Source organism: Pundamilia nyererei, unplaced genomic scaffold, assembly GCF_000239375.1.
Source record: "Pundamilia nyererei isolate P.nyererei 1_Seehausen unplaced genomic scaffold, PunNye1.0 scaffold00090, whole genome shotgun sequence".
NCBI lineage: Eukaryota > Metazoa > Chordata > Actinopteri > Cichliformes > Cichlidae > Pundamilia > Pundamilia nyererei.
In genome coordinates this window covers 157933-180386 of record NW_005187491.1, presented here as the reverse complement: position 1 = coordinate 180386, position 22454 = coordinate 157933, and the positions used below count along the sequence as shown (strand labels likewise).

General features: G+C 41.4%; 2 long non-coding RNA genes across 2 annotated transcripts in view; both read left to right on the top strand.

The window, feature by feature from the left end:
- The window catches only part of LOC102214898 (uncharacterized), a 10244-nt gene extending 2179 nt beyond the window's left edge, over positions 1-8065 (top strand). Inside the window, exons 2-3 of the long non-coding RNA XR_311897.2 lie at positions 2900-3178; positions 7984-8065. This is a non-coding gene — a long non-coding RNA (uncharacterized LOC102214898). The remainder of the gene's footprint in view (positions 1-2899; positions 3179-7983) is intronic.
- A 9-nt stretch (positions 8066-8074) lies between these two features.
- LOC102214719 (uncharacterized) lies at positions 8075-13166 on the top strand. Its single transcript, XR_311896.1, has 2 exons — positions 8075-8235; positions 11404-13166. It is a non-coding gene; the product is annotated as an uncharacterized LOC102214719 (long non-coding RNA).
- The last annotated feature ends 9288 nt before the right edge of the window (positions 13167-22454 follow it).

Below are 22454 nucleotides of genomic sequence, written 5' to 3'. Positions count from 1 at the left end.
CAACAACAATAATAATAATAATAATAATAATAATAATAATAATAATAATAATAATAATAATAAATATATGAAGTGCAGACTCAAGTTTAAAATCTAACAAAGAATAAGATGAAGACACTCGAAGCTGCATGTCAAAATCTGGGCTCTTATTTTAAACGTCACAGGATTTTGTCATAGGTTGTGGAAATTACTATTAATTGCGTAATTTCCGCAAAGCCTCATTTTAAGGCGAGTTGCCCTATCACTGCAAAAACAGTGCGTATGCTCATCAGACACAGTGGGCCTGCCTCACCACAGTGTGACTTACACTCTGTTTATTTCTGTATTCATCCTTTAAAGTGGCTTAAAATGTGGGTAAAATACTTTTGCCCTCCTGCACAATTGTCTTTGTTGCCTCCAAAATGCAGTCGCTCAGTCGCGATTAAATGAAACGTTTTAATAGGACTTATCGCGCGGGTTTAATCAGATGAGAACCAATGGCACTTTGCAATATGAATCCATTTCTTGCTAATCTGCTCTGCACCTTTGCATATTTTTTTCCCCAATTAGAGGCACAGGATTTGTTGACGTCATGCTCATCTTTGGCCAATAGCAGGGCCTGATGAGGTTTGTTTAAATAATGGAGATCAAGAAGCTGGAGTTCCATTTATGCCCTAAACATGCTTTGAAATTTTGGAGAAAAGGGTCCAAATGAAGACTTAAAACCAGGGGTTTTGGCTCATTTAAACTTTTAAAGAACATATATATATATTTTTTAATGTTCACAAACTTCATTTTGTGAACACATGGTGTTAATAATAACATCATGAAAGCTAAACATTGTGGGGACAATAAGGCAGCAGACAAAATGATGCAATTGTATGAGATTAACAGAATTATATGGAATGCAGCACTTAGGGGACTACGACTGAAAAAGCAAAAATAACTGAAATAATCCAATGCAGTCTGAACATTTTAAAAATCGTGATTTTTTTTTCCATTTTCAGCTTGAAAATCATGAAAAAAAAAATTTATTTAAATGTTAATATTGCACCATCTGCATTCAGAATAATTACCATGAATTACTAATGAGTTAAAAAAAAACTTACTAAACACTAAAATTGAAAACAACAATACTTATTTTATTTTAAATTGATGCTGCAAAACATTTCTAGTTTTCTAGATAGAAATAAAAAAAAGCATTAGGTTATTGTTGTAGCCTTAATTAATGTAAAATATGATTGCATTAAAAGAATAGCCTACTGAAGTCTAATAGTTTTGTAAAAGACTACTTAATAATAAGTGGAAGTTATATCTTAACATTTAGTTTTTAAATATTCTGATTCACTTAATGTAGACTATAGCTAAAATACATCAAATGAGCTATTAATAGTATTGCATTTTTTGTGTATGTGTGTGAGAGAGAGATCGCATGTATCTGTGTGTATTTATTTCTAAGTCACAGTGTGTAGTTTGATGTTTTCTGCAGTTATCTACTGAACATCTGAAAGCACACACACACACACACACACACATACCTAAATGTTCTCCACTGAAGCAGCAATCTAAGAGCTAAGGCATGTTTCTGCTTTTAAAGGTCTTTGCTTTGTCCTTGTGGATTGAAACAAAGGACATTGATGAAGAACAGTGTAATGCTGACAGCCGTCTAAATGGAAACAAAATACTTTGAAATCAAAATATTTTCAGGCATTCGAAGAAGAAAAAGAAGACCTTCTGTAAATTGTAATCAAGAGGGAGAACAATGGCCGGGTGATTTGTTATTTGGTAACGAAGATGTAGCCATCTCTGGTAATGCCAGTCAGGCTGTGTGTTCGCAGGTTTGGGTGTGCGATGAAGACTGAGGATATTGAGTTAGTCTCTCATTCTCTCTCAATATCTCTCCATCTTCCTTCAGTCAGTAAAGCTTTACTTGGTGGTGGCGTTTGTGGGGGAGGAGCCTGCCACAACAGGGATCTGGGCACACAGAGCAGCCTTAATTAGATGGGGCCTCGTGCCATGTGCCACCACAGCATGTGTGAAAGGGAGTGTGTGTGTCTGTGAGTGTTATAGCATAGTCCGTAGCCATGTAGGATAAGATTTGTTTTGTGTGTGTTTAGTTTTGTTTTTGCATGGTCTCTGGACACATTTGGATACTAAAGGGTATGTTTAGCACTTGTTCTTTCATGATATGTAGGAGAATTTATCTCTACATATATATATATATATATATATATATAACCCCCCCCCGATCTATGCTTTGGCGCCAACCACCATCATTGGCTGACTGCTTTGGCATCAGATAATTTAAATGAAGACAAACCAGTTCCTTTTGTAGTCAAACAGCCGGGATCTTCTTTTAATTTAAAAATGCATTTGGGTCATGGCAGGGGGCGGTGTTTGAAGCCATCACCCTCCTATGGAGCTAGTCAGCGGGTGAGGCGGGTGCGCTGTAGGGATGGGCGCTGGGCTGGAGAAAGGAAGGTTGTAGCCTTAGTTGGTTTGGACTTGCTCAGCAACCTTTTTTTAAATTGGTGCCTCTTGCTGATTGTTTGACTTGTTGGGTTTTTAATATACAGGCGTTACTCACAGGCCAATCAAAGCTTTTGGCGGACAAAGGGAAGTTTCCAATTGGTCGAGGTTGTTTGAGGCGGAGAGAGGGAGCCACATGATGACATCATAAAATAAAGGGTCAGGACATTTAAGGGCTGTTGTAGGATGAGCGAAGAAAAAAGGCCGTAAGCCACAAAAGAAATGCTATGAACTGCTCTTTGATTTTTCTCTCCCTAAAATCAGACTTTTGACATGATTTTTAGCTCCGTCTCAAGTTAGTTTGTAATTCTTAAAATCATTTTATAAAAAGCAGTGGAGACATATAATGATATAATAGGTTTTAATTAACAACCCTCTCCTCTGCTTATAGGTCAGAACTTGGCCCATGTTACTTCGCCTGCAGATTGAGAGGATGGGTAGCCTTAGGGGTTGGTTGTTATCTTTGGTTATCTAGCTGTATGAGTGATGTACATTCTTCATAAAGCTAGATAACCGAAAGTAACAAGAATCCCATTACACTCCTGAAAAGGCATCAAGACCCCAAATGCGCCTCCCTGCAAGAAAATGCAAACTTTGCCAGAAGAATTGTAACATGAGAGAAGAAAATGGACTACATTTTAAAGAAGACGGGAATGCGATGCAACAAAAGGTAGGCTGCATGTTTTTCTTGTGTCTTATCTGTTGGTGATGGAATGTGTGTGAATACATGTGTGTGCCTTTTGTTAAACTCAAGTCTGAGGCCCCTTTTTTGATCCATCCGCAGCTCGTAATGCTGGGTACCGTTGTTAGTCATGTACAAATAAATGGGACATTGCTACACATATTTCCTTTAGCTCTCTGTAGCCAGTGGCAGTGATCCATAACAGTAAGGTTGGTACAACAGGATCACTTTTAATCTAATAAGCCCCATGATCCTTCTGTGTGGGGCTGCATGCATGGGTTTAGACTTAGTATCACATGGTTAGGAGTGACAAGCTTGCTAAAAAAAACAACCCCACACCGATTCACCAAAGCAACTTGTCTCTGATTAGCCTACACCAAGTGACTAAAGGACTTGCCAGTTTACTGGCTAGTTTGGACAACGCTCTATTTATTTGTCTCCATGTAATTCAGTCTTACTGCTTGCATTTTTGGCATTAAGAGACCATGCAATATGAAAAGAATGTGGGCCTTTGAGCTGCATACGGTGCTATGAATTATACATATGTTCCAACTTGGATTGGATTGTGTGAGTTAAGAATGGTCCCTCCGAGTTAATCTGGTCTCCCAACGCCCCACTGGCAGCTAAGCGCACAGACAAGAATTTGTTTGAGGCCAGTTTTGTTAAGTTAGCTGTTGTTGATTTTTTTTCTTCTTCGTTCCACCTACTCCCTTTTTCCTTTTGCATGAAAAGATGTTTAATTTGGGGTCCTGGCCGTTGTTTGATTTGACGTGACAGTTGGCTTGGTTGTGAATGGGCCGTGGCAAAGCCTCCATTGCATGAGGTGCTACCATGTGGAAAGGCCCGATGGGATCTCACTGAATGCTGCTGTGTGTACGTGTTGGGTTCAGAGGGGGAGTGGTCCAAGGGCAATCAAGCAGAAAGTACCCCTAGTGACAAGATCCACGAGTGAGCGAAGGAGAACAATCTCAGCCTTTAGGTTCTTTGCCTGGACTCATGGTGAGGAGTAATTGGTCAATCAGATCTTCAACCTCAAGGCCTCTGATGGCTGATTGAAGGTGTGATTTCTGTTCTGCCCATCAAAGCTGGAGGGTTACTCCTGCTGAGAAAGGCCACTAAGAATTGTATCCTAGGTCTCAAAGCTCTGGTGGTACATAGCGAATTCCACGTGTGGCGTGCTATCTCATTGTGGTGCAGCTAAAACATCACCCTCGGGTTTGGATATATTTAGCTTGACAGGGTACAAATTCTAAACAGTTGTGCAGGACTGAAGTGAAATTACTAAAAGCTTGTGAGGCAACCTTACCTCGCAATGTCAATCTCTTCGAGCCCTGCGGTTGTGCCTGCCTGCTGCATTGCAGGTGCTGAGTGTGACACTTGAGCTTTGGGCTCTGCTAGTAAGAGAGAGGAACGAGGGCCCTGACAGGAAGTGACAGCCAGAGATGTCACCTTCTTGGATGGCAAAGTAGTACCTGGTTCTCTCTCTGTTGTGTTGCTACGTCCCTACATGTCCTTTTCCCCTTTATTTCTTTAGTTTTACAGCGTTGTATGTAGGGCTTTTTATCACATAATGCAACTGATAGATTAATGATTGTGCGTGCCCAATATCCAGACTCCTGTATATCTACACAGGTGTGGTTTGTATTTATGAAATTAGCATATAACAGGTGTAAGGCAGAAATATTTTGTGCATTGTGGAGAATAGTTTTCTCCCTTTGCATCTTTTTTGTGTCAGTTACACTGTTGGGTCTAAATGGAAACTGAAGTCTTGGACAGATTGTGTTTATACCCTAAGCAGTGCCCTGGGAGACGCATGTCATGGTACAAATGCTTTGTTCTGGCTCGGTGTGTGGCACAGTTATATCACTAACACTTCACACTAGGGAACTTAGTGCAGAAACTGTATTAGCTTATGCTTGCCTGAAAACAGCATAAAGATAGGAGAGTTCCTCAAAAACACCTTAGGGCCTTTGCTCTCTCTTTTTCTCTGTCCCATGGCAGTGTTGGAAATAGAAAGAGGGCGCGAGGAGAAAGCATGTAAAGGAAAGCAGCCAGGGAGAGGAAAGAGAAGGAGGAGGGTGGTGGGTTTGTCTTAGCTTTCATGCACTGGGCAAGCAGATTTAGACTCCAAGTGTCAAATAGAAAAACAGCCATTGTGGTCGGGTCCTACTTGCCCCCCCATAAGTAGACTTTACAGTCAATAGAGCTAGTCCACTTGTCACTGAGGGACAATGCACCCCTTTGCCTCCCTTTCAGGCCTGCCGGGTCCGAGCAGCCAGACAGCTTTCTGAATAACCCAGTGATTCTTGGCCCCTTTTCTCTGCCTCTCTTTCTCTTGACGGAACACACCAACAGGGCTTGGAAAATGGCTTCACTGTTGGGCCAGAGTGTAAGGACAGACCCTGTTATTTTCTACAACACTGGCATTCCCTCCACCCCCTTATGCACGCATAGAAATGAATGTATCTTGGGCAGTTGCAAAAGTCAATGGGCCTCCTCAGACAAAGGAGATTAAGTTTGGCAACTTAGCAGTAACAGGTGTACTTTGACTGAGCTCGGACCACACGGGGGGTGACTGTCGTTGTCTTACCCACTTGCTCTGTTTGTCTCCTTGTTGGTTTTTAGTTGCATGGATGTAAAAGTTACGTTTGTGTTGCGTTGTCAGAAGACAAGAGCGCCTCAGACCTTGTTGACTTAGAAGTTTTAGTTGAGCTGTCCAGCACAGGCCTCTTATCATTTTCACTGCATTTGAAAACAAAGCTTAGTTTTGCTACATTTCTCCCATGCCAAGTTTTCTCCGAAGGGATTCTGCAGATATCTTTAGAACTCAAGCAGTGCTCACCCAAGGGAGCGAGTTAAGGGTAAACAATGCGGGCACACGGAGAAGAAAGAAGTATCAGAGGGAGTGCGGCACTGCACAGAAGCATGAATACATTTTCACATTTAGAACTGAGACATTGATGTTTTAGGAGGGGAACTATCATTTAAAGAGAATGAAGCCTTTTCTGTACATACCTTCAGTATTTTCAACCATAATAAATCAAGCCATTCAGCATCAGTACAAATAGAGACACTCTCAGAGCCAGAGCAAAACAGTGCATGCATTTGTTTGTTTCAGTCATTAATAAAGCTTTTACTGAGAGCCTCGGTCCTCAGAAAAGCCCATTCTGGTGAAATGACTTGGCAAAGCATCCGATGGAGGGTCTGTTCAGACTGAAGCTGCTCCCGCTCCCATTGTCTAGCTCTCTCTCACACACCTACGAGTCCAGAGTAAGCACACAATTTCATTGTTGCGTGAGCTGTTAATATCAGAGGCTTCACAATAGAGCCCATTCGCCATATTTGCATAAGGCACTTTTCCAACAAGGACCCAGAGAGGGCTTGAAAGCTGGCCCACTCTAGTGCCAATGGCAAAAAAATGTCAAGTGCCAATTAGGAGAGGTTTGCCACCATTCAGCAATACCCCACCCTTGTAGTCCTTCCCCTCCCTGCTTACCCACCCCAACTCTCTCACACTCCAAGTCACCCCTGGTTTTACCACCTTATTCCAATTTCAGACGTGGCCTTCCCCTACTGACACCCCGAGACAAAAGCTGGCTCCCTCCTCTCTGGCTAATGGAGGATCCTTTCTGCTTGGCTCAGAGTATTAGTAAAATCAGACAGCATGGTCCGTTCACCGATTAGTCAGCTTTCTTTGTTGATTACTTTGAATAGGGTTCAAGAACTATGCAAGATACAGAGTCCACCTGCTTGGGAATATTGAACTTAGCAAGCTGGCTGCACTGTGCTACTTTTGTTTTAGACTCCCAGGTTTGCATGTGCAGGTGTGGGTAATTGAGGGAAGGATTGTGGCAGAGACAGACGCTGATTTAAACAATTAACAATTCCCCCTTTCATCTGAAATCCACAGTGGTTGTTCTGTGTTAGTGCTAATGACATTTAGCCACCTAATGGCTTGCTTTAAGCTAGTCGTGCTTATTATTTTGCACGGATGCACATAGAAACATAGAGAAATGCTGCAGAGACACTATTTAAATTTAGAGTGTAGACTTTAAGTCAGCCTTAAAGGCTTAAGGAAAAGTAGATTTGCTACATGAAATCCAAGTTAGCTCAACTGGTGAGCATGTAAAGTACTCAACTACTGTTTATAATTCTATCGATGCTGAAATGCTACATTATTTCCATTATTTCCATGCTTAACTGCAGGTGTCAGATGCAAAGTATGCGGTGGAATGGTGGATTTAAAACATTAACTGTGTTCTTGAATTTTAGGTGATATATTGTTTATGCAGGAAAAGCCTTTAACATCAAAAACCTGGAAAAAAAAAACTTGCATTCTGTAAAAAACAAGGATGCAGTAAATCGAATGAAAAAATTAGGTCATAGACACAATAAAAGAAGGTAATCGTGTTTGCCCAATTGGTCTGGCGTTGTTTTCAGCAGAGCGTTTACCTAACTTACCGCCTCCTGCCACTCAAAAGGATTTTTCTCTTGTCGCTTTTTCTCTTTCTTTCTTTTATTCAATCTCTGTGTCTAGTTTTTTTTTCTTTCCCACCCTTGATTCTCAGATGGTTGGATCTGATTTGCATGCATTTACATAATGAAAGTCATTTGCATGCTCAGGGGCAGACTGTACCATGAGAACAGACATGAAAAGGTGTGTGTGTGTGCGCGCGTGCATTCGTGTGTTTGTATATTTTTGTGAACTGTACATGTGTGCTTTTGTGGATAAGCTACATAGTTTAAATGTTCAATTTTACCCTCTGATTTCTCCATCTATGTTTTCTGTGCAGGCTACCACATTACTGAAGGAAAGCTGGCAAAAGAAGACTGAAAAACAGAGAAGGAGGAGGGGTTGTTGTTGATTCTGCCCTCCCTCTCTCCTCGCCCTCCACTGCATTGCCTCTTCCCTCCTCCTCTTCCCTTCCTCATCCACTCCATCCTCAGCAGACTGCCCCTTTTTCCTGTACAGCGAAACGCAGCCCGCGCCACCATCTTAGAGCAACGCTGGCATGAAATGGAAGTGGGAAGACCAGTCAGTGCAGGTAACACACCAAACCCACTGCGCCCGCCATGCTTCATTTTTCTATTGGCACCTCCCTGACTCTCCATCATATCGCAATATCTCCATCTCTCCGTGCCCTCGCGCCTTCTCCGGCGTGATGTACCCTCCGTTTTAATTGCCTCTGATACGTTTGTTAATTGCACGACTCATGAGATGCGCTGATGGGAAGGAGGGGAGGGTTGATGTGGGTGGAGCGTGTTTTGTATGTGCGTACACATTAAATCACTCCGCTCTCAATGCCTCTCTCAGGAGGCGTTCAGTGGGCATCTGTCCTCGAAGCGCCAATGTTTCTTTCCCGTTTGGGAATTCTGATGCCATCCTCACATGCCTGCCCCGACATGGCGGCGCCTGCCATTTTGGAGCTACGATGCAATCCGTGCCTTCTGGACGACAGACAAGCACAGCTGATTACTCCATAAGTTGAGCAGCTTAGTAAGACAATTTTAGTCACTGAACCTAAAAAACTGTGATATAATATTTAATGATTTTGACAGTAATCTGTGACAGAGGTATGGCTTTTTAAAATAATTCTAAAAATCTCCCTTCAGCTCTTTAAATGAGGTCAAAAGAAATGTCAAGGTGGGCAACATCGGTTGAGTGGAAGTTATGATTCATAGTCTTTTACAGGGACACTGCAGCACATAAAAAGCCCAAAACAAAGCAGGAGAGAGGCAGAAAGAGGCAGAGAGAAAAAATAAAGACAAGATGGTGAAGTTGTAAGAGCATGATAGGCAGATTTAGTACTGAAAAGTCTCTCTTTAAGTGAGTGGTGAGTATTGGAGGGCAGTCGGTGCTCAGACAAGTTGAGTATTGTTCTCCTTGCATGAGCTCGTTGTGGTGCGGCATTTTTTCAACCGGGGAGCTCCCAACGTTGAAAACCGCTTAAACCAAAACACCAATTAGCGTTAGCTGGGCTTGATTAAGTAAGATGGCTGGTAAACAATGCTTACTTTTGTCATCTTAACACAGAAACCTCCCTTTGTTTGTGCCTGTGGCGTGTGGGTCAGATAGACTGTGCTAATGGTAACTTATAGTAGGATGCCTGGGGCTAACAGAGAAACTGCCACAACCCCCAAGTCATGGTAAAAACAGCAAAGGAGACTTGGCAAAGACAGGAAACATCTCAACATCAAATTTTGTTTTCTTTTAAATAATTTGGCCAAAAATGTTCAATTATATATATGTGTTCTTTAAATTAAATCACTAATTTTCTGTATTTAGACAGAATACACTGTTAATGATTCCAGTTCCCCAATTAGGTCAAACTAAGCTTAATTAATTTGAATATTTGACGATGCCGCCTTAAGCGAAGGAGTCGCTTGGCTTTCCTGAGAAGTCTTGTGGTAACTGTGTCAAACGCAAAGTGCACTAATCACTGCCAGGCCTCTATAAACAGGTGGTAGATTGAGCAAAGGGGGCCGAGGCCATTCTCAATTTACTGTGTAAATTATGCAGAGCCCAAAACAATGCAAACAGTAGACAGTGGAGTGGCTGGCGTTGGCTAATGAGATGATGAGAAGCCTGGGAGGCCTGCGAGCTGATAGAGGAGAGGGGGTGGGCATGGCTTGTGTCTGGATCGGTGTATTCATGTGTGCGTCTTTGTGCGAGTGTGTGTGAGGGTCTAGAGGAGCTTTGGCAGGGGAGCAGACACTGTCCCGCCTGCACAAACCCCACCGTCAGCACCCCTCCTGCCCAGACTGAGTGCTACAGGGGGAGGGGAGGGTTAGCAGGCAGCTGGGGCACCCTGCCCCCATTGCTCCTGCAAGAGCACCAGGCTTGGGAACCTCGGTGGCAGGGGTCCCCCCAACACTGGCACGTAGGGGGCCCCCAAAAGTCTGGCTGCAAACCCCCATCTCCACCAATCCCCCCACCCCACCGTCTCTTGTCTCCCCAACCATCTCCACCCCTCCTACCCTAATGTAAGGCTCGGGGCCTGGGAAGGACTTCAAGTTCACGGCCAGACCTCCTATTGAGCTGACAGCCTGACTGTTTGCTCAATTCGGCTCCCTATTCAGGACCATACTGGAGGGGGGTGCTGTTGAAAAAAGGTTGGAGGATGCAGGAGGGTGTTGCTAGACAGTGTGGGACACTGTAGCACTGCGATAGCTATTCATTCAGCAAGGGGAGACAAGTAAAGAGCGGGGGGGAGAGAGTGAAGTTGGAGGAGGGGGGTTCAAGTCGGGATGCATAAATAAAAAGTGAGGAATCCAGGCTCAAAGTTTGCTTTGAGCAGTGTGCGCCTCTCTCACACTCTTTTAGACTCTTAATTACCGGCGCCTTCCACTTTTCTCTCTCCCTTTTCTCTAACTACACCCCCCTCCTCATCGCCATCGCACACACCCTCCTGAACACACACACACAAAATGGCAATGGCAATCATTCTCATCATCCTCTCTATCCCCTGGTTTTATTAGGCCACATGCTGGGGCTGTAAATTTACCATTAACAAGCTTATTCACTGTAGTCCTCTCAACAAAACAAGACCATGATGCCAATAACTCAAAGCGACACCAATACCCGAAACTGCCTTTTATGTCGCCAACCTCTACTGTTAGCCACTCCCTGCAGCCCCCACTCTTTCCTCACTGGCAGAGAGCACCCTCACACCATAATGCTAAATGCCAAGGCTAACGTGATGCTTGTTAATAGCTCAGACAATGGTAATTAGCGCAGTGGTTGTTGATTTAAGCTAGATCTAAGCTAGATGGACGCATTATTGGCTAATTCTGAACTTGGTGACCTGCTATAATATTTTAAGTTGCTTGTCTGAGCTGCTCGAAAATGTAACAGAAAAGGGGGTTTGATGGTCTTCTGAAGTCCAACTTAGCCTAGCTTAGGGTGTGTCACATGCTTCCTCTTTGTATTAGCAGCTTGTAGCGTACCAGGCTCCTGTTAAGGCCTTTCAACTTCAGTCTCAATCCCCTTGGCTGGTACACGAAGCTGTACTTAACTCGGCCAGATTTAGGACACACAAGGAAGAAAAACCTAATAAGTATTTTTTTCATGTTTAAAGAGCACTGAGAACAAGCCTTCTTTTGATACATAAATTGGACTTCACAGTCCATTGTCTCAAATAATTGTTTTGACATTCACATGATTGGCCTCAAGGTGTGTTTTGACTCATTCTTTTTATTTTTTTTATTTTTAGATAAACGTGATTGGTGCAGGGGGATCCAGAATGGACAGAGCACACAAAAGGAGGACGGTGGGACTCCTCCTTCATTCGCTGCCTTTTAGCTGGAGTAAACACGGAGGATGGCGATGCTGTCTGCATGCGAGCCGGCAGTGATTCCTGCCATAACTGTGGAACGCTGTGTATGTCTCCTTGATGCATCGCTCGAACCAACACTCAGCCTGGACTGCTTGTGAATGACTTTTGGTGTTTTAACTGAGCAAACATCATCGTGGACTCCAATCATGGAAACCTGTGGGACTCGTTGGAAAATAAGCAGCCCGAAGGCTGGAGGAACTGCTTGATAATTGTGACTCTTAATTCTTTTATTTGTAGATGTGGCACTGAATTTTGTAATTATTATCCTATATTTGATTGTAAAAAAATATTGTTTAGACATGAAGGAATATAATCTGTCCTCAGCTGTCATAGGCTCCACTTAATGTAGGTTGTATTTGATGATTTGTAGCCCATATTTTGCTCATTTTCTCTTTTGTTATAGTTGCTAGGACTCAAAAGACATGTGAATGTGAGACCCACGGCAGCAGTGAATAATACTGCACTGCGATTGGACAGCTCCGTGTGTCAGCTGACACAATGGCGAAGGAGTGAGCTGTCGTCTTTATACTCTATGCAACTGTTCTCTTTTTTTCCTTTCTTTATTGTTTAGGGGAAAATAACCTTTTCATATTTATTTTGGATTATGTTTTGAGCCATCAGTTTACAGAAATTCCTTCAGACATCATCAAGAGAAATGGTTTATGAGGTGCTGACGTTCCAGTTATTAATATAGTGAAACAGAAATTACAGTCAGGATGTGTGTGTGAGTGTGTGACAGATGACAGGATACAGCATTTTCATCAGTGGATGGATTGAATCTCATATTTGCAGCTTTCGACTGTGCAGCCATGAGCCAGAGTCTGAGTAAATGTGGACTCAAGCATTTAATATTCCTGATGGTTGGAGTGTGTTTGATCAGCAGGAAGTAGCTCTGCGTGTATACAGAACATGCCACACTATTAAAAGCTGCTCCCTATAGCAGTCGTTGAGGCACAGCAGTTTGGCACATAATAGTTACCTGCTTTAGTGTAATGATACATCTTTGGGTGAGACATGACAAATACATTGGCTTCAAACACTGCCTTAATTTCCTGTTCTTGACATTAACACACAGCGACACACACGCCCGCACACACACATGCACCCAAATGCAATAAGGCAAGTACTATCAGGGCCTAATTCATTCTATATTAATTTTCGGGAAGTGGCAAATTTTTTATTACGATTGATAATCTATGCAAATCTTTTAAATATTACTTTAGACAATCTATGTCTATGCAGCGCTTTTGCAATTGATTCAAGGGAGACTATCTTGGCCTAATTTAGAAAATGTATTCTTTTGATAATCATGCACATCCCAGTGCTCAAGACAATTACTTATCTGCCTGGATAAGCTTGAAATTATGTTTTTAATCTCTAGCAAAAAAAAGTCACTCTTCTGAAATCAGTCCAGAGGCTTGAAAACCATGAATTGTGGTCTAAAATAATTAAATCAGTTGCACTAAATCTCCCTTTTCCTTAAATGTAGATCAAATATATCTATTTAGCTTTGAATAGCATACTGTTTATATAAGCAACAATGTTTGTATTATGCAATCTCATCTTTGTGAATGAGTGTTCACCACACGTGCCTTTGTATGGAAAACTGTTGAAATAGTAATAAAGGTTTACAATGAAAACAATGAAACATGTCTTGTGCATGCTTTTGATCAGTTTTGGTTGCATATCGCTGGCTGGCAGGATCGTCTAGTGATAAATGGAAAAGTACATTAATCAGCCGCATATAGTGCTGAAGTGTCCTTGAGCCGTGGCTGAGCCTGGTCAGCAGTGATGTAATTCACTGAAAGAAAGAAATATAAATGTAAATAACTGTCCTTAAAATGAGAGACAGAAGAGGTTACAGTTTTCTAAAATTAAAAATGGAAAAATCTATAAAAACAAACAAAACCTAAATGTGCTTTTCCTTAATGATTTTGCTGCTTTAGTCACATCTAAAGAGAAATCTACCGCAGTTCAGTTTCAGCACATCGTCACTGCCAAATGAAAAGATTATAACAATTCCCCCGAGATCAAACAATTTTCTAAACACCATCAGGGATGTGGGTGTTCATACGCAACCTACACTGGAGAGAAACAGAACAGTTCTGTCCTCTTTTGGTGTAAAATTAATCAGGACAAAGGCGCTCTCTCTAGTAACCAATAAAAATCTTAACCTTGGTGTTTGTTGTGAATGAATGATGATGAATAATAAGCCAGCCACATGTCATTTAACCTGCTGTTATTCCAAGTTTGGGGAAAATAAAGAACCCATAGCACCCTCACCCTGGATTGTGATAATCTGTGTGCAGCGCTGTCGCTTTGCGAGCTGCTGTGTGCTGCACAAAACACTTCCCCTACGTGATTTGCTGTCTGACACCACATATGGCGAATGCGCCAACACCGACATATGGGCCCCTCACAATTCATTAGCATTGTCATGTAAAAAAGGGTAATCCCACTGTAAAACAAATGAAATGTAACCCTTTACAGTACAGGTTGATTTGGCAGCTCTTTTCATTCATTCCCTCTCTTTTATGAAGTCTCATGTAATTCAATGAAAGAGGTTTTTAACGCAGCTTCGATGCACCCCCATGGGTGTCTGCATTCTCGGTTTGTAGCAGCCGAGGCTTTACGAGCTACTCTCCTCTTGTTTACAGCTGCGCTGCACGTTCAAATGAGCCATAGTACACATAAACAGCAGCTCCATGCAAATATTACAATGCCCTTATTAACCAGGGCAGGCGGCAATTACATTATGTCCCAGGCGTTAACATCCAAAGAGCTAGCATGGTCCTCTGTGACAACTCCACTCGCCCTCTGTGTTTCTTGGCTGTGTTATGGCCCTCATAATCTGATTCACAGTTTTTGTCATTCTGCCAAGAGGCAAGCTGCATTAGCCAAGCACTATAGGCTTTAATGAACTGAGTGTCAATGTTAAGCATACTAGAGCAAGCCGGAGTGACGGCGTACAACCGGGCTGTCGTTTGCAGCCATGTTGGATCACAGTCAAAGTTCTAGCTGCTCAGAATTAAAGGTTTGTCGGGCCGCTGAGTAAAAAACGAAAAAGTTGACCCTGCATTTTGCTTTGTGCAGTTGGCATCCTAAATGACAGTAAGTCTTGTGTTTGGGGAGCTGTGTTTATAGCGATGGGGTGTGGCTTCCTTTTGACATATAGCACAAAATGGCTGCTCACAACGGCCAATCATGAGACTGAAGAAATTGATTCCAAGATGGCGTCTCAATGACATTAACATGACTTGGAGCAGATTTAAAGAAAAACTGCAAAGGGGTCCGCAGAACAATTTGATTGACGAGAACACAAGGAGCCTGGTGACAAGAGGGGGTCCAAAAGTGGGAAATGGCGGGGTTTGGTGCACGTCCAAGGTCTTGGAACTGGTGTGATGCTTTGTGATGAACTTTCACAAGTTGCTCAGAATTGCATTGGTATGCAGGAATGCAACCCTAGGAGGCCATTCTGTGTGATTTTGGGGGGAAAACATGTTTGCAACTGGTTGCAAGGACAGAGGATGTGTGTGTCTTTGGATGCTGTCGTAGCTGGAGCCAGAAAAAGTGGGCGTCCGTCCAGATCTGTCCACCTTTGTGAGCTGCTTCGCAGTGTGGCAGCTGGTCATTCTGTTCATAGAGCAAAGACAAAATGACATCAGAAGCTCTGAAGGATATGTTGTCGAGCGTGATGTTTCATTTATAATAAATAAAGAATAAAGCCGCGGACGTGTGTGTGTGTGAGCAGAGAGTTGGTCTCTTCGGTGTGGAGATTATTGAAGGATTTCTTGATAAGCAATCTAACGAGTGGCAGCTAGAGGATCAAATTTTAGCGCCTTACACACACACGCACACACACACACACACACACACACACACACACACACACACACACACACACACACACACACAGTGTTCGCATGGGTAAAAAGTGGCTTATGCCATTCAGATAAAATTTAAAATGTTATTAAACACGATTGTTCCACTTTGATTATCAGATGATTTATTTTTCCTATAAATACATTACCATCATGAAGCTGAAAGGGCAGACGGAATGGACAGCGGGTCTGTAAGTCAGACTGGAACGAGTATTTCTTCATTTGAAAAATAGTCTGAATAACTGCTTTTCTAAATAGAGAACATATGATTGGAAAACCATGTATCACGATGTTCCTCTTGTGTGCTTGGCAATGCTTTTGTTCCTAGTAGTGAAGAAATCTGGAAATCTGACAACTAGGGGGTTCGAGCTGCCAAATAAGGAGACTCATGGGAACTCCAGTAACACTGACTTAATGATTTTCCCTTTTCTGGAAAAGCATCTTTCATGCTTCTGCTCCTATACATTTCAAAAGGGAAACGATGTATTACTTTCGAGCTGAAAATCTTGATACTGCTTACTTTGAATATTATGATGCAACATAAAAAAACATGCAAACATTTGATGATTAGTAACAGCATACAAAAATAGTTAAACCACCATAAGGTGCTATGAATGAGCATAATTAACAAATAAGTACTGCTGCATTAAATGCTGTATAATTTATCGATTATGCTCCATCCTGAATGTTTCTACTTTAAATATTTTTAGTATCATTTGCTAATACACTGTAAAATCTGATTAGTTCCCAGAACTTGAAAAAATTACACAAACTTGTTGCCTCAAAAACACTAAGTAAAGTTTACTTAAGTTAAACAAGTTAGGGTAGTACTATTTAGCAAACCTAAGCAAAACAGTGAATACTGGACTTTCACTAGTAATGTTGAAATCATATTTAAATGACTGGATGTTAGCTATGTTGTTGCACTTCACAAAATAACCTTCATTTTTTTGAAGCTGAGATTACATAGCACGCACTCTTATAAAACGTTCACATTTAACCCAAACTCCTGTTTAAACTTAGACATCCCCCATTACTCTTCACGTTTCACTGACATGAAAAATTGTGACATCATGTTTGACTGCATAAGAGAAGGGAGGTAAATGACACCAGTATTGACGTGTTTTTGTATTTCTCAGGATGGCAACTCAGTACCATAATCTAGCTTGCAGCTTGACATCCCTGCATTTTTCAGTTTGGCTAATGGAGTTTGGAAAGGTAATAGAATTGTGTGCAGTAAACGAGGACCTTCAGTGTTTCAGCCTTACTTAAAAGTAAAAAAAAAGTGAGAGTGACAAGGTTTTTACCTTTGCAGGATGACATTTCAAATTGAAGTTTTGTCATCTGCACAGGTAGCAGTTAAAACATTAAGCTTAAAATCCTCTCACACCCCAAAGCCATCACTTGGAGCTTATTTATGTATAAAATGAAGGAGAAATACTCAAGCAGGAGAGGCTAGTAAAACTTGCAGCTTAGGCCTGATGAGTTAGACGTCCGGATCACTGAGGATGCTTTTTCTTGAAGGCGAGCGAGCCCTGTTGTGGAATGTCAAGTAGTTTGGCCGGGGCGGGTGACTGAAGCGGGAAGTGATTTGACTAATGTTTTTCCTTTCATAGGGCTGCTCTCCACCACGTCCCCCTCTGTCCTCCCCAACCGCCAAAAACCTCCCCAGAAAACTTTACGGTGATGTCATTCATATGCAAAACAGGCATGCTTTTAGCTAGTGAATGTGTGTGCATGCGTCTGTGAGCAAGTGTGTGTGTGTATTGCTTGAGTGGCTGATTCCATTACTTGAAGGACCATTACACTTGCCTGTCAAAAGCCAAAAGACCTGAGAAAAATTAGCAGATTAAATCACTCTGCTCCTCTCCTCCTCTCCTTCCGTCTTCTTGCCCCCGCTAGCATCCGAGTTGTTGTTCATACCATGGAGGTGTTTTGACAAAATCAAAAATGCAGTGCAACTCCTTTGAAAGCTGCTTCATTTTTGATCAGTGACAGGTCCTAATTTTGGAGACAAATCTCTTAAAAATGACAAAAAATGAAAACAATGATAATGGTGCAAGACACAATCAGAGCAGAGCTCCTGGGAACGTGAGTAGCTTGGAGGCAAAATCCTATAAACAGGGGCAACTAGGGAGACGGAGGCTAAATGTGGTTTTATAGTCTTGTAAAAATTAAATGACACGTTTGGGGATCCGGTACACATTTATTGAAGCAGTTGGGTGAAAGTTAAAATGCTGGTCAGGGTTCAGAAGATTAAAGATTGGAGAATTCCTGAAAATCATCAGTTCTTTGATGGCTTTAATCACAAATCTTGCTCATAATGCTGTAACAGACTTCAGCTTTTATACCTACAGTAGTTATCCTTTGCCCTGTGATAGGACAAATCCTGCAGTGCTTCTCTCCTTAAAAACAAAAGAATAAATCCCAGATCCAGAATGTGGGAATGAACACCCCCCCCACCCAACCACCCTGGGGGTCAGATTAGCATTCTGGGAAAACAAAATTCCCCACTGGAGTGTGGGGAGTTTGCACAGAGCAGATGGGTACACACAAAATCAGAAATACAGGGGGAAGTGGTTACAGAAGAAGACGAAGAGGAAGAAGAGGCTTGGCCCCCGGGGAAGATGGAGGACAGAGCGTTGGGTGGGGAGGAGTTGGTTGTGAGAGAGAGGCGCGAAGAGTTAATGCCGACAGCTCAACAAAGGCCGCCACCACCGCTGAGGGCAGAGAGGAGCACGGGAAAAGAGCTAAGGTCAAGGGGACCTCGGGGGGGTGGGGTTCAAGTTCAAGGCGACTGTCAGTGTCTGCTTTTTAACAGTTGCACCACACCCTCTGAGTATACTTACACTTCTGTTTGGAACAACAACTGCACCCCCACATCACCATTTACTCCCCAGCATTAAATCTGAAGCTACACACAAGCTGGCCATTGTCCCTCTGTTGCCATATCAGGGCCACATAGAGGCAATAAGGTGAAAGCAGTGAGGGTGGAGTTTTATCTGGCTGGCTCCCATGGTAATGCGTGAGATTTTAAACTTGTGAGGGCCTCCGTGTTTGTGGGCTGTGGGTGGCATTGTGGATGAAGGACAGGAAATGTTCAGTGACTTGCATGAAATGTGTTTTATTCAGTGGCCTCAGATGGTTTAGAGATGGATCTGTCTGGACGTTGGAGGAACTGTGTCTTTTCAGTGATCTAATCTTGAAACGGCTCAGGCTGAGAAAAGACCCACGAGTGATGAATGTTGTAAACTTGTATTGGTAAATTAACTATAAAGTATATTTGAACCCTCAGACATGCAGTTTATTTCTCAAATTAACTTAATTCCCTTATTTTCACAGTATATAATATACGGTGTATAATGCTGCGCCAGGCTTTTCTTGAAACTATGGGGAATTATTCAAAGAAATGAAATATTCTATATTTACATATTTTCTCCTGAGTTTAGTCTGACAGCTTTGAAATAAATCAAAATCTGCACACAAATGTGGAATAATGTGGGCTGAATAACCTGTGAACAATCTTGAAACATGCTGTAAATTTCGTCATATATGAGCTGACTGACTAAAATGTTATCAATTTTAGGGGACACCGCAAGGATCATTTAAAAATATAACACACATAAAGTAATGAGTATTGACTGGTTATTTCCCTGCTAAGAAAAGTAAGATGAATATCCTGAAGTGTTACTGAGCTTTTTTTTTTTCAACTGCCCTTTTGTGATTTTTGTACATTATTAAACAACGACAAAACTAAATTTCTATGTTGTTTTATAGTGGCCTTCATTAGCAGATTAAACAGAAACGAGAGTGCTTTTAATCAATATTTTTTTATTGTTTTTTTTCCTGTTTGTTTTAAACATGCTTTTACACCTTAAAGATTTCTTTGTTCCTCTGAATGTGTGAAGTTTCTCATCTCGCCTATTGAGCTTCTAGCTGTAAAAGACAGAATTTCCTATGATACTTTTTAAAAGTCAAACTCTGGGGGGATATTTGAAGACACTGGGGGTAAAACACCATTTACATCACTGATACTGTGACTGTTCAGCAGCAGGTTCAGAATTACTGCATTACCGAACAGACATTTTTTCCCCATTTTCAAAATAACTTCCATTCTAAGAGACTTTTACTGAATCATTACTTGGTTACATTAAGTATTTTGGAGAAAACGTGAGTTATATCTATCTGTTTCTTTTGGGGTTTTACATCCAGAATATGCGAACACTTAAAATAAGATTCTGCCAAATATGCAGAACAATGGCATAATGAGATTTTTAAAGTCAATTATATCGATTATTTCTGCTTCTCTCACATGTCAAAGGCTACATTAGGATGCCAAAACAATTCAGCATGGAAGAAGGAGATGTAATCTGCTACAACCTTGAAATATGTTATTTGTCGCCACATACTTTTTGAGTTAAGGTACCTAGGAAAGCACTGGTCTGGCTGGTGACACAGGTGAAAAGGAAACGGGAACATAGTTTCTCAGAGCAAAAAGAAAGTTGGTTATATGTTAGAAAAAGAAAAGATTCAATGACTCCCTTATTCAGGTGCTGAATAAGTGCCCAGCAGCTCTGTGCACACCATGTTGTACATTCAACAGGTGGTTGACATCCTTTTGGTAGTGATTTGATGACTGAAAAATACAAAACTTTCAAGGTGTCCTGGGTAGAAAAGAAGGATGTTGTGCAAATGTTTGACTCTTTGTAAACTAATTTATAGCAGGTTTAAATTAGCCAACAGGTAATGCAAAAATGCTGGCACACTGTTTCAGGTGCAGACAATCTTAAACAGGATTTAAAAAATAATAATTATTTAGTAGTTTATTTTTTTATCATTACATCTGACACCTTGAGCTTTCCTACAAAAATTCAGGCAAACTTGAGCTGAGGTTTGACCTGAGAAAGGTGAAACTAAGTTCCTGGCAGTATTTAATAGAGTAATTTTTTTTTGGTTGCCAAAGTGTTTGGATAGGCAAAGAAAAAAAAAAGTCCTACTCTGGGAAGACTTTTCAAATTACTTGAACAAGTTTATAAAGTGGAAAGTTTGTTTCAAAAACTAGGATACGGACATGCAGCAAACTTTGCCTGGGAACGTGCAGAGAGGAAAAGGTTTATACTCAGGAATATGTGCATTAGTTGATCATTGTCTGTTAATGACAGAGAGATGAGCTTTCTATTGTCACATTCTGTCTTTGATAAGAGTGTTGTTTTATGTATTATTTTAAATCGTTTTAACCAATCTGTTAGAATCACATTTGGGGATGGGAACAGATAAAAGGTCCTGTTCTGATATGGAGAAATGTGGGTTTTTCTATCTCAACATTATGGTCTGGAAAGGCTGTGACATTACATCATCTCTAAATAATCTTGACCACAGTGAAAGTCCAAATCTATTTAATGAACTGGAACCTCACAAGTTGTCCCTTGTGATTTAGAGTCAATTTAAAAAGAGCATATGTTTGTTTTCTTTTCTATGATCAGGCTGAGGTCAGGCAGACCACCATCAACCCATAAAACATAGCATCACCACTGACCTTGTCACCTCTCAAACCTCCCCACAATGGAAGGTCAATGGGGTGGAAATTGGTGTCATTGCCTGCTTTTGTTACCCTGAAATGAACTAGACAAACCACAACATGTCCACAAGCCGACCTCTGACCAATCAGTGTGATGGTCAAACTCCCCAAGCTCTGTGCAGCGAAGAGATTAATATCTAAAATGCAGATTCAGCCTTTCTGAATTACCAGTGTCAGACAGGGATAGTAGTGAGAAAGCATTTTTTGAAGTTATTTATTTTATAAGAGAAATGCACTCATAGATAAAAACTGTTTTTTACATGTGTACTTTCAGTAGATTTCCAATCCTGTACTTTTTCATTTTTACTTGAGTAAAGAGTTAAATCAATATCTCAATTTTTTCACTATGTCCAGAAGCAGACATTAAAGAAAGGGAGCAGAAACCCTGGCATTTCACAGCTAAATGCAATTCAGTGTTTTGGGAATAACAAATTCTGCATGAAATATTGTCATTTGGATTTTTTGGCATTTCAGTATTTTTATGTAGCAAGCGCGTCTATACCCAAGTGCTTTGAAATGCCTTTCATTAACCTCAAACACATATACGCACCGATAAAAGAGAGGTGCCATTCAAGGCGCTCTGAAGCAGTTGCAGATTCAGTGTGTCGCTCAAGGACACTGTTGACATATAGGTTCAAGTTCATGAAGCTAAGAACAACAAACTGAGGAGGGATGGAAAACCTGGTTCATCTTCTGAGACTTTCTGATTTCACTCATTTGAGAGGTCTGCACAGCCAAGTCAGTAATCTAACATACTGATCATAATACTGAGGATATCATGTAGCTGCTGTTCCTACTGTATGGACAATGTTGAAGGGAACATGGGCAAAAACAGGCCATTTGGGTTTAAAAGTATGATTCAAAAGCACAATGAATATTTTATAAAAAATATATCATTTCCTCACTCTCGAGCCAAAAACCCTTTGACCTTTGACATCACTGCTGTCACAATTCATTCTCAGGAACATGCAGCTGCTGTAAATTCAGTGTAACTCAATGCAAGAAACTAAATATCCCAATGGAAGTAAACGCCCAAGGATTTGGGCGTTTACTTCAAATCTTTACTGAAATCATGAACATAAACTTGAAAGCAGAACTTGGATGCAACAGCTGTAACATTAAAGCCTTTGTTAAATACACTTTTAACTGGTATACTCTATAAGCTTTGTGTAAACTCACAAGGGGGAGAAAATGTTTTTCCAGCCATAAAGTGACATCTAATTATTGAATTTAAACAGCGAAGTGTAACTGGAAAGCAGACGATGGTTAATGGACACAGCATCTTTTGTTATTTACTCTTTCAGGCTGTTAATGTCGCCATCCCCCTCCTCCCCTGTCTCATTATGGGTCAACACAGGAATATGCACAAAAACACACATTACTGCATCACCTTCACATGCACGCACACACACACACACACACACACACACACACACACACACACACACACACACACACACACACACACA